This window comes from Paroedura picta, chromosome 7, assembly GCF_049243985.1.
Source record: "Paroedura picta isolate Pp20150507F chromosome 7, Ppicta_v3.0, whole genome shotgun sequence".
Classification (NCBI taxonomy): Eukaryota; Metazoa; Chordata; class Lepidosauria; order Squamata; family Gekkonidae; genus Paroedura; species Paroedura picta.
In genome coordinates this window covers 116,969,415-116,981,965 of record NC_135375.1, presented here as the reverse complement: position 1 = coordinate 116,981,965, position 12,551 = coordinate 116,969,415, and positions in this window count along the sequence as shown.

Below are 12,551 nucleotides of genomic sequence, written 5' to 3'. Positions count from 1 at the left end.
GGTTGGACCACTGTCTGACTTATAATGTTTTTAGAGTCCCCCCCCCCTCCTTAACAAGGCGTGTAAGCGGCATCCCTTCCTCTCCAGGCAACAGAGGTGAGCTCTTTGTCATGTCATGTCCGTTGCTCTCCACTTCCTCTGTGGAGGTTGGCCGACTGTCTGACTTAAAATGTTTTAGAGATTCCTCCCCCCCCCATTACAAGGCCAGTAAGCGGCATCCCTTCCTCTCCAGGCAACAGAGGTGAGCTCTTTGTGATGTCATGTCCGTTGCTCTCCACTTTCTCTATGGAGGTAGGTCCACTGTCTGACTTATAATGTTTTTAGAGTCCGGGCCCTCCTTAACAAGGCCTGTAAGCGGCATCCCTTCCTCTCCAGGCAACAGAGGTGAGCTCTTTGTGATGTCTTGTCCGTTGCTCTCCACTTTCTCTGTGGAGGTTGGCCCACTGTCTGACTTATAATGTTTTAGAGATTCTCCTCCCACCCCATAACAAGGCCAGTAAGCGGCATCCCTTCCTCTCCAGGCAACAGAGGTGAGTTCTTTGTGATGTCATGTCCGTTGCTCTCCACTTTCTCTATGGAGGTAGGTCCACTGTCTGACTTATAATGTTTTTTGGGTCCCTCCCCCCCCATAACAAGGCCAGTAAGCGGCATCCCTTCCTCTCCAGGCAACAGAGGTGAGCTCTGTGTGATGTCATGTCCGTTGCTCTCCACTTTCTCTATGGAGGTAGGTCCACTGTCTGACTTATAATGTTTTTAGAGTCCGGGCCCTCCTTAACAAGGCCTGTAAGCGGCATCCCTTCCTCTCCAGGCAACAGAGGTGAGCTCTTTGTGATGTCATGTCCGTTGCTCTCCACTTTCTCTGTGGAGGTTGGCCCACTGTCTGACTTATAATGGTTTAGAGATTCCCCCCCCCCATAACAAGGCCAGTAAGCTGCATCCCTTCCTCTCCAGGCGACAGAGGTGAGTTCTTTGTGCTGTCATGTCCGTTGCTCTCCACTTTCTCTATGGAGGTAGGTCCACTGTCTGACTTATAATGTTTTTAGAGCCCCCCTCCCCCCCCCCATAACAAGACCAGTAAGCGGCATCCCTTCCTCTCCAGGCAACAGAGGTGAGCTCTTTGTGACGTCATGTCCGTTGCTCTCCACTTTCTCTGTGGAGGTTGGCCCACTGTCTGACTTATAATGTTTTAGAGATTCCCCCCCCCCCATAACAAGGCCAGTAAGCGGCATCCCTTCCTCTCCAGGCAAGAGATGTGAGCTCTTTGTGATGTCATGTCCGTTGCTCTCCACTTTCTCTATGGAGGTAGGTCCACTGTCTGATAATGTTTTTAGAGTCCGGGCCCTCCTTAACAAGGCCTGTAAGCGGCATCCCTTCCTCTCCAGGCAACAGAGGTGAGCTCTTTGTGATGTCATGTCCGTTGCTCTCCACTTTCCCTATGGAGGTAGGTCCACTGTCTGACTTATAATGTTTTTAGAGTCCGGGCCCTCCTTAACAAGGCCTGTAAGCGGCATCCCTTCCTCTCCAGGCAACAGAGGTGAGCTCTTTGTGATGTCATGTCCGTTGCTCTCCACTTTCTCTGTGGAGGTTGGCCCACTGTCTGACTTATAATGTTTTAGAGATTGTCCCCCCACCCCATAACAAGGCCAGTAAGCGGCATCCCTTCCTCTCCAGGCAACAGAGGTGAGTTCTTTGTGATGTCATGTCCGTTGCTCTCCACTTTCTCTATGGAGGTAGGTCCACTGTCTGACTTATAATGTTTTTAGAGTCCCTCCCCCCCCATAACAAGGCCAGTAAGCGGCATCCCTTCCTCTCTAGGCAACAGAGGTGAGCTCTTTGTGATGTCATGTCCGTTGCTCTCCACTTTCTCTGTGGAGGTTGGCCCACTGTCTGACTTATAATGTTTTAGAAATTCCCCCCCCCCCCCCATAACAAGGCCAGTAAGCGGCATCCCTTCCTCTCCAGGCAACAGAGGTGAGTTCTTTGTGATGTCATGTCCGTTCCTCTCCACTTTCTCTGTGGAGGTTGGACCACTGTCTGACTTATAATGTTTTTAGAGTCCCCCCCCCCTCCTTAACAAGGCCTGTAAGCGGCATCCCTTCCTCTCCAGGCAACAGAGGTGAGCTCTTTGTGATGTCATGTCCGTTGCTCTCCACTTTCTCTATGGAGGTAGGTCCACTGTCTGACATAATGTTTTTAGAGTCCGGGCCCTCCTTAACAAGGCCTGTAAGCGGCATCCCTTCCTCTCCAGGCAACAGAGGTGAGCTCTTTGTGATGTCATGTCCGTTGCTCTCCACTTTCTCTGTGGAGGTTGGCCCACTGTCTGACTTATGTTTTAGAGATTCTCCTCCCACCCCATAACAAGGCCAGTAAGCGGCATCCCTTCCTCTCCAGGCAACAGAGGTCAGTTCTTTGTGATGTCATATCCGTTGCTCTCCACTTTCTCTATGGAGGTTGGCCCACTGTCTGACTTATAATGTTTTAGAAATTCCCCCCCCCCCATAACAAGGCCAGTAAGCGGCATCCCTTCATCTCCAGGCAACAGAGGTGAGTTCTTTGTGATGTCATGTCCGTTCCTCTCCACTTTCTCTGTGGAGGTTGGACCACTGTCTGACTTATAATGTTTTTAGAGTCCCCCCCCCCTCCTTAACAAGGCCTGTAAGCGGCATCCCTTCCTCTCCAGGCAACAGAGGTGAGCTCTTTGTCATGTCATGTCCGTTGCTCTCCACTTCCTCTGTGGAGGTTGGCCGACTGTCTGACTTATAATGTTTTAGAGATTCCTCCCCCCCCCATTACAAGGCCAGTAAGCGGCATCCCTTCCTCTCCAGGCAACAGAGGTGAGCACTTTGTGATGTCATGTCCGTTGCTCTCCACTTTCTCTATGGAGGTAGGTCCACTGTCTGACTTATAATGTTTTTAGAGTCTGGGCCCTCCTTAACAAGGCCTGTAAGCGGCATCCCTTCCTCTCCAGGCAACAGAGGTGAGCTCTTTGTGATGTCATGTCCGTTGCTCTCCACTTTCTCTGTGGAGGTTGGCCCACTGTCTGACTTATAATGTTTTAGAGATTCTCCTCCCACCCCATAACAAGGCCAGTAAGCGGCATCCCTTCCTCTCCAGGCAACAGAGGTCAGTTCTTTGTGATGTCATGTCCGTTGCTCTCCACTTTCTCTATGGAGGTAGGTCCACTGTCTGACTTATAATGTTTTTAGAGTCCGGGCCCTCCTTAACAAGGCCTGTAAGCGGCATCCCTTCCTCTCCAGGCAACAGAGGTGAGCTCTTTGTGATGTCATGTCCGTTGCTCTCCACTTTCTCTATGGAGGCAGGTCCACTGTCTGACTTATAATGTTTTTAGAGTCCGGGCCCTCCTTAACAAGGCCTGTAAGCGGCATCCCTTCCTCTCTAGGCAACAGAGGTGAGCTCTTTGTGATGTCATGTCCGTTGCTCTCCACTTTCTCTGTGGAGGTTGGCCCACTGTCTGACTTATAATGTTTTAGAAATTCCCCCCCCCCCATAACAAGGCCAGTAAGCGGCATCCCTTCCTCTCCAGGCAACACAGGTGAGTTCTTTGTGATGTCATGTCCGTTCCTCTCCACTTTCTCTGTGGAGGTTGGACCACTGTCTGACTTATAATGTTTTTAGAGTCCCCCCCCCCTCCTTAACAAGGCCTGTAAGCGGCATCCCTTCCTCTCCAGGCAACAGAGGTGAGCTCTTTGTGATGTCATGTCCGTTGCTCTCCACTTTCTCTATGGAGGTAGGTCCACTGTCTGACTTATAATGTTTTTAGAGTCCGGGCCCTCCTTAACAAGGCCTGTAAGCGGCATCCCTTCCTCTCCAGGCAACAGAGGTGAGCTCTTTGTGATGTCATGTCCGTTGCTCTCCACTTTCTCTGTGGAGGTTGGCCCACTGTCTGACTTATAATGTTTTAGAGATTCTCCTCCCACCCCATAACAAGGCCAGTAAGCGGCATCCCTTCCTCTCCAGGCAACAGAGGTCAGTTCTTTGTGATGTCATGTCCGTTGCTCTCCACTTTCTCTATGGAGGTTGGCCCACTGTCTGACTTATAATGTTTTAGAAATTCCCCCCCCCCCCCATAACAAGGCCAGTAAGCGGCATCCCTTCATCTCCAGGCAACAGAGGTGAGTTCTTTGTGATGTCATGTCCGTTCCTCTCCACTTTCTCTGTGGAGGTTGGACCACTGTCTGACTTATAATGTTTTTAGAGTCCGGGCCCTCCTTAAAAAGGCCTGTAAGCGGCATCCCTTCCTCTCCAGGCAACAGAGGTGAGCTCTTTGTGATGTCATATCCGTTGCTCTCCACTTTCTCTGTGGAGGTTGGCCCACTGTCTGACTTAAAATGTTTTAGAGATTCCCCCCCCCCCCATAACAAGGCCAGTAAGCGGCATCCCTTCCTCTCCAGGCAACACAGGTGAGCTCTTTGTGATGTCATGTCCATTGCTCTCCACTTTCTCTATGGAGGTAGGTCCACTGTCTGACTTATAATGTTTTTAGAGTCCGGGCCCTCCTTAACAAGGCCTGTAAGCGGCATCCCTTCCTCTCCAGGCAACAGAGGTGAGCTCTTTGTGATGTCATGTCCGTTGCTCTCCACTTTCCCTATGGAGGTAGGTCCACTGTCTGACTTATAATGTTTTTAGAGTCCGGGCCCTCCTTAACAAGGCCTGTAAGCGGCATCCCTTCCTCTCCAGGCAACAGAGGTGAGCTCTTTGTGACGTCATGTCCGTTGCTCTCCACTTTCTCTGTGGAGGTAGGCCCACTGTCTGACTTATAATGTTTTTAGAGTCCCTCCCCCCCCATAACAAGGCCTGTAAGCGGCATCCCTTCCTCTCCAGGCAACAGAGGTGAGCTCTTTGTGATGTCATGTCCGTTGCTCTCCACTTTCTCTGTGGAGGTAGGCCCACTGTCTGACTTATAATGTTTTTAGAGTCCGGGCCCTCCTTAACAAGGCCTGTAAGCGGCATCCCTTCTTCTCCAGGCAACAGAGGTGAGCTCTTTGTGACGTCATGTCCGTTGCTCTCCACTTTCTCTGTGGAGGTAGGCCCACTGTCTGACTTATAATGTTTTTAGAGTCCGGGCCCTCCTTAAAAAGGCCTGTAAGCGGCATCCCTTCCTCTCCAGGCAACAGAGGTGAGCTCTTTGTGATGTCATGTCCGTTGCTCTCCACTTTCTCTGTAGAGGTAGGCCCACTGTCTGACTTATAATGTTTTTAGAGTCCGGGCCCTCCTTAACAAGGCCTGTAAGCGGCATCCCTTCCTCTCCAGGCAACAGAGGTGAGCTCTTTGTGATGTCATGTCCGTTGCTCTCCACTTTCTCTACGGAGGTAGGTCCACTGTCTGACTTATAATGTTTTTAGAGTCCGGGCCCTCCTTAACAAGGCCTGTAAGCGGCATCCCTTCCTCTCCAGGCAACAGAGGTGAGCTCTTTGTGATGTCATGTCCGTTGCTCTCCACTTTCCCTATGGAGGTAGGTCCACTGTCTGATTTATAATGTTTTTAGAGTCCGGGCCCTCCTTAACAAGGCCTGTAAGCGGCATCCCTTCCTCTCCAGGCAACAGAGGTGAGCTCTTTGTGATGTCATGTCCATTGCTCTCCACTTTCTCTGTGGAGGTTGGCCCACTGTCTGACTTATAATGTTTTAGAGATTGTCCCCCCACCCCATAACAAGGCCAGTAAGCGGCATCCCTTCATCTCCAGGCAACAGAGGTGAGTTCTTTGTGATGTCATGTCCGTTCCTCTCCACTTTCTCTGTGGAGGTTGGACCACTGTCTGACTTATAATGTTTTTAGAGTCCCCCCCCCCTCCTTAACAAGGCCTGTAAGCGGCATCCCTTCCTCTCCAGGCAACAGAGGTGAGCTCTTTGTCATGTCATGTCCGTTGCTCTCCACTTCCTCTGTGGAGGTTGGCCGACTGTCTGACTTATAATGTTTTAGAGATTCCTCCCCCCCCCATTACAAGGCCAGTAAGCGGCATCCCTTCCTCTCCAGGCAACAGAGGTGAGCACTTTGTGATGTCATGTCCGTTGCTCTCCACTTTCTCTATGGAGGTAGGTCCACTGTCTGACTTATAATGTTTTTAGAGTCCGGGCCCTCCTTAACAAGGCCTGTAATCGGCATCCCTTCCTCTCCAGGCAACAGAGGTGAGCTCTTTGTGATGTCATGTCCGTTGCTCTCCACTTTCTCTGTGGAGGTTGGCCCACTGTCTGACTTATAATGTTTTAGAGATTCTCCTCCCACCCCATAACAAGGCCAGTAAGCGGCATCCCTTCCTCTCCAGGCAACAGAGGTCAGTTCTTTGTGATGTCATGTCCGTTGCTCTCCACTTTCTCTATGGAGGTAGGTCCACTGTCTGACTTATAATGTTTTTAGAGTCCCTCCCCCCCCATAACAAGGCCAGTAAGCGGCATCCCTTCCTCTCCAGGCAACAGAGGTGAGCTCTGTGTGATGTCATGTCCGTTGCTCTCCACTTTCTCTTTGGAGGTAGGCCCACTGTCTGACTTATAAAGTTTTTAGAGTCCGGGCCCTCCTTAAAAAGGCCTGTAAGCGGCATCCCTTCCTCTCCAGGCAACAGAGGTGAGCTCTTTATGATGTCATGTCCGTTGCTCTCCACTTTCTCTGTGGAGGTTGGCCCACTGTCTGACTTAAAATGTTTTAGAGATTCCCCCCCCCCCCCATAACAAGGCCAGTAAGCGGCATCCCTTCCTCTCCAGGCAACAGAGGTGAGCTCTTTGTGATGTCATGTCCGTTGCTCTCCACTTTCTCTGTGGAGGTAGGCCCACTGTCTGACTTATAATGTTTTAGAGATTGTCCCCCCACCCCATAACAAGGCCAGTAAGCGGCATCCCTTCATCTCCAGGCAACAGAGGTGAGTTCTTTGTGATGTCATGTCCGTTCCTCTCCACTTTCTCTGTGGAGGTTGGACCACTGTCTGACTTATAATGTTTTTAGAGTCCCCCCCCCCTCCTTAACAAGGCCTGTAAGCGGCATCCCTTCCTCTCCAGGCAACAGAGGTGAGCTCTTTGTCATGTCATGTCCGTTGCTCTCCACTTCCTCTGTGGAGGTTGGCCGACTGTCTGACTTATAATGTTTTAGAGATTCCTCCCCCCCCCATTACAAGGCCAGTAAGCGGCATCCCTTCCTCTCCAGGCAACAGAGGTGAGCACTTTGTGATGTCATGTCCGTTGCTCTCCACTTTCTCTATGGAGGTAGGTCCACTGTCTGACTTATAATGTTTTTAGAGTCCGGGCCCTCCGTAACAAGGCCTGTAATCGGCATCCCTTCCTCTCCAGGCAACAGAGGTGAGCTCTTTGTGATGTCATGTCCGTTGCTCTCCACTTTCTCTGTGGAGGTTGGCCCACTGTCTGACTTATAATGTTTTAGAGATTCTCCTCCCACCCCATAACAAGGCCAGTAAGCGGCATCCCTTCCTCTCCAGGCAACAGAGGTCAGTTCTTTGTGATGTCATGTCCGTTGCTCTCCACTTTCTCTATGGAGGTAGGTCCACTGTCTGACTTATAATGTTTTTAGAGTCCCTCCCCCCCCATAACAAGGCCAGTAAGCGGCATCCCTTCCTCTCCAGGCAACAGAGGTGAGCTCTGTGTGATGTCATGTCCGTTGCTCTCCACTTTCTCTGTGGAGGTAGGCCCACTGTCTGACTTATAAAGTTTTTAGAGTCCGGGCCCTCCTTAAAAAGGCCTGTAAGCGGCATCCCTTCCTCTCCAGGCAACAGAGGTGAGCTCTTTATGATGTCATGTCCGTTGCTCTCCACTTTCTCTGTGGAGGTTGGCCCACTGTCTGACTTAAAATGTTTTAGAGATTCCCCCCCCCCATAACAAGGCCAGTAAGCGGCATCCCTTCCTCTCCAGGCAACAGAGGTGAGCTCTTTGTGATGTCATGTCCGTTGCTCTCCACTTTCTCTGTGGAGGTAGGCCCACTGTCTGACTTATAATGTTTTTAGAGTCCGGGCCCTCCTTAACAAGGCCTGTAAGCGGCATCCCTTCTTCTCCAGGCAACAGAGGTGAGCTCTTTGTGACGTCATGTCCGTTGCTCTCCACTTTCTCTGTGGAGGTAGGCCCACTGTCTGACTTATAATGTTTTTAGAGTCCGGGCCCTCCTTAAAAAGGCCTGTAAGCGGCATCCCTTCCTCTCCAGGCAACAGAGGTGAGCTCTTTGTGATGTCATGTCCGTTGCTCTCCACTTTCTCTGTAGAGGTAGGCCCACTGTCTGACTTATAATGTTTTTAGAGTCCGGGCCCTCCTTAACAAGGCCTGTAAGCGGCATCCCTTCCTCTCCAGGCAACAGAGGTGAGCTCTTTGTGATGTCATGTCCGTTGCTCTCCACTTTCTCTACGGAGGTAGGTCCACTGTCTGACTTATAATGTTTTTAGAGTCCGGGCCCTACTTAACAAGGCCTGTAAGCGGCATCCCTTCCTCTCCAGGCAACAGAGGTGAGCTCTTTGTGATGTCATGTCCGTTGCTCTCCACTTTCCCTATGGAGGTAGGTCCACTGTCTGATTTATAATGTTTTTAGAGTCCGGGCCCTCCTTAACAAGGCCTGTAAGCGGCATCCCTTCCTCTCCAGGCAACAGAGGTGAGCTCTTTGTGATGTCATGTCCATTGCTCTCCACTTTCTCTGTGGAGGTTGGCCCACTGTCTGACTTATAATGTTTTAGAGATTGTCCCCCCACCCCATAACAAGGCCAGTAAGCGGCATCCCTTCATCTCCAGGCAACAGAGGTGAGTTCTTTGTGATGTCATGTCCGTTCCTCTCCACTTTCTCTGTGGAGGTTGGACCACTGTCTGACTTATAATGTTTTTAGAGTCCCCCCCCCCTCCTTAACAAGGCATGTAAGCGGCATCCCTTCCTCTCCAGGCAACAGAGGTGAGCTCTTTGTCATGTCATGTCCGTTGCTCTCCACTTCCTCTGTGGAGGTTGGCCGACTGTCTGACTTATAATGTTTTAGAGATTCCTCCCCCCCCCATTACAAGGCCAGTAAGCGGCATCCCTTCCTCTCCAGGCAACAGAGGTGAGCACTTTGTGATGTCATGTCCGTTGCTCTCCACTTTCTCTATGGAGGTAGGTCCACTGTCTGACTTATAATGTTTTTAGAGTCCGGGCCCTCCTTAACAAGGCCTGTAAGCGGCATCCCTTCCTCTCCAGGCAACAGAGGTGAGCTCTTTGTGATGTCATGTCCGTTGCTCTCCACTTTCTCTGTGGAGGTTGGCCCACTGTCTGACTTATAATGTTTTAGAGATTCTCCTCCCACCCCATAACAAGGCCAGTAAGCGGCATCCCTTCCTCTCCAGGCAACAGAGGTCAGTTCTTTGTGATGTCATGTCCGTTGCTCTCCACTTTCTCTATGGAGGTAGGTCCACTGTCTGACTTATAATGTTTTTAGAGTCCCTCCCCCCCCATAACAAGGCCAGTAAGCGGCATCCCTTCCTCTCCAGGCAACAGAGGTGAGCTCTGTGTGATGTCATGTCCGTTGCTCTCCACTTTCTCTGTGGAGGTAGGCCCACTGTCTGACTTATAATGTTTTTAGAGTCCGGGCCCTCCTTAAAAAGGCCTGTAAGCGGCATCCCTTCCTCTCCAGGCAACAGAGGTGAGCTCTTTGTGATGTCATGTCCGTTGCTCTCCACTTTCTCTGTGGAGGTTGGCCCACTGTCTGACTTAAAATGTTTTAGAGATTCCCCCCCCCCCCATAACAAGGCCAGTAAGCGGCATCCCTTCCTCTCCAGGCAACACAGGTGAGCTCTTTGTGATGTCATGTCCATTGCTCTCCACTTTCTCTATGGAGGTAGGTCCACTGTCTGACTTATAATGTTTTTAGAGTCCGGGCCCTCCTTAACAAGGCCTGTAAGCGGCATCCCTTCCTCTCCAGGCAACAGAGGTGAGCTCTTTGTGATGTCATGTCCGTTGCTCTCCACTTTCCCTATGGAGGTAGGTCCACTGTCTGACTTATAATGTTTTTAGAGTCCGGGCCCTCCTTAACAAGGCCTGTAAGCGGCATCCCTTCCTCTCCAGGCAACAGAGGTGAGCTCTTTGTGACGTCATGTCCGTTGCTCTCCACTTTCTCTGTGGAGGTAGGCCCACTGTCTGACTTATAATGTTTTTAGATTCCCTCCCCCCCCATAACAAGGCCTGTAAGTGGCATCCCTTCCTCTCCAGGCAACAGAGGTGAGCTCTTTGTGATGTCATGTCCGTTGCTCTCCACTTTCTCTGTGGAGGTAGGCCCACTGTCTGACTTATAATGTTTTTAGAGTCCGGGCCCTCCTTAACAAGGCCTGTAAGCGGCATCCCTTCTTCTCCAGGCAACAGAGGTGAGCTCTTTGTGACGTCATGTCCGTTGCTCTCCACTTTCTCTGTGGAGGTAGGCCCACTGTCTGACTTATAATGTTTTTAGAGTCCGGGCCCTCCTTAAAAAGGCCTGTAAGCGGCATCCCTTCCTCTCCAGGCAACAGAGGTGAGCTCTTTGTGATGTCATGTCCGTTGCTCTCCACTTTCTCTGTAGAGGTAGGCCCACTGTCTGACTTATAATGATTTTAGAGTCCGGGCCCTCCTTAACAAGGCCTGTAAGCGGCATCCCTTCCTCTCCAGGCAACAGAGGTGAGCTCTTTGTGATGTCATGTCCGTTGCTCTCCACTTTCTCTACGGAGGTAGGTCCACTGTCTGACTTATAATGTTTTTAGAGTCCGGGCCCTCCTTAACAAGGCCTGTAAGCGGCATCCCTTCCTCTCCAGGCAACAGAGGTGAGCTCTTTGTGATGTCATGTCCGTTGCTCTCCACTTTCCCTATGGAGGTAGGTCCACTGTCTGATTTATAATGTTTTTAGAGTCCGGGCCCTCCTTAACAAGGCCTGTAAGCGGCATCCCTTCCTCTCCAGGCAACAGAGGTGAGCTCTTTGTGATGTCATGTCCATTGCTCTCCACTTTCTCTGTGGAGGTTGGCCCACTGTCTGACTTATAATGTTTTAGAGATTGTCCCCCCACCCCATAACAAGGCCAGTAAGCGGCATCCCTTCCTCTCCAGGCAACAGAGGTGAGTTCTTTGTGATGTCATGTCCGTTGCTCTCCACTTTCTCTATGGAGGTAGGTCCACTGTCTGACTTATAATGTTTTTAGAGTCCCTCCCCCCCCATAACAAGGCCTGTAAGCGGCATCCCTTCCTCTCCAGGCAACAGAGGTGAGCTCTTTGTGATGTCATGTCCGTTGCTCTCCACTTTCTCTGTGGAGGTTGGCCCACTGTCTGACTTATAATGTTTTAGAGATTCTCCTCCCACCCCATAACAAGGGCAGTAAGCGGCATCCCTTCCTCTCCAGGCAACAGAGGTGAGTTCTTTGTGATGTCATGTCCGTTGCTCTCCACTTTCTCTATGGAGGTTGGCCCACTGTCTGACTTATAATGTTTTAGAAATTCCCCCCCCCCCATAACAAGGCCAGTAAGCGGCATCCCTTCCTCTCCAGGCAACAGAGGTGAGTTCTTTGTGATGTCATGTCCGTTCCTCTCCACTTTCTCTGTGGAGGTTGGACCACTATCTGACTTATAATGTTTTTAGAGTCCCCCCCCCCTCCTTAACAAGGCCTGTAAGCGGCATCCCTTCCTCTCCAGGCAACAGAGGTGAGCTCTTTGTCATGTCATGTCCGTTGCTCTCCACTTTCTTCGTGGAGGTAGGCCCACTGTCTGACTTATAATGTTTTTAGAGTCCGGGCCCTCCTTAACAAGGCCTGTAAGCGGCATCCCTTCCTCTCCAGGCAACAGAGGTGAGCTCTTTGTGATGTCACGTCCGTTGCTCTCCACTTTCTCTGTGGAGGTTGGCCCACTGTCTGACTTATAATGTTTTAGAGATTCCCCCCCCCATAACAAGGCCAGTAAGCGGCATCCCTTCCTCTCCAGGCAACAGAGGTGAGCTCTTTGTGATGTCATGTCCGTTGCTCTCCACTTTCTCTATGGAGGTAGGTCCACTGTCTGACTTATAATGTTTTTAGAGTCCGGGCCCTCCTTAACAAGGCCTGTAAGCGGCATCCCTTCCTCTCCAGGCAACAGAGGTGAGCTCTTTGTGATGTCATGTCCGTTGCTCTCCACTTTCTCTATGGAGGTAGGTCCACTGTCTGACTTATAATGTTTTTAGAGTCCGGGCCCTCCTTAACAAGGCCTGTAAGCGGCATCCCTTCCTCTCCAGGCAACAGAGGTGAGCTCTTTGTGATGTCATGTCCGTTGCTCTCCACTTTCTCTGTGGAGGTTGGCCCACTGTCTGACTTATAATGTTTTAGAGATTGTCCCCCCACCCCATAACAAGGCCAGTAAGTGGCATCCCTTCCTCTCCAGGCAACAGAGGTGAGTTCATTGTGATGTCATGTCCGTTGCTCTCCACTTTCTCTATGGAGGTAGGTCCACTGTCGGACTTATAATGTTTTTAGAGTCCCTCCCCCCTCCTTAACAAGGCCTGTAAGCGGCATCCCTTCCTCTCCAGGCAACAGAGGTGAGCTCTTTGTGATGTCATGTCCGTTGCTCTCCACTTTCTCTGTGGAGGTTGGCCCACTGTCTGAC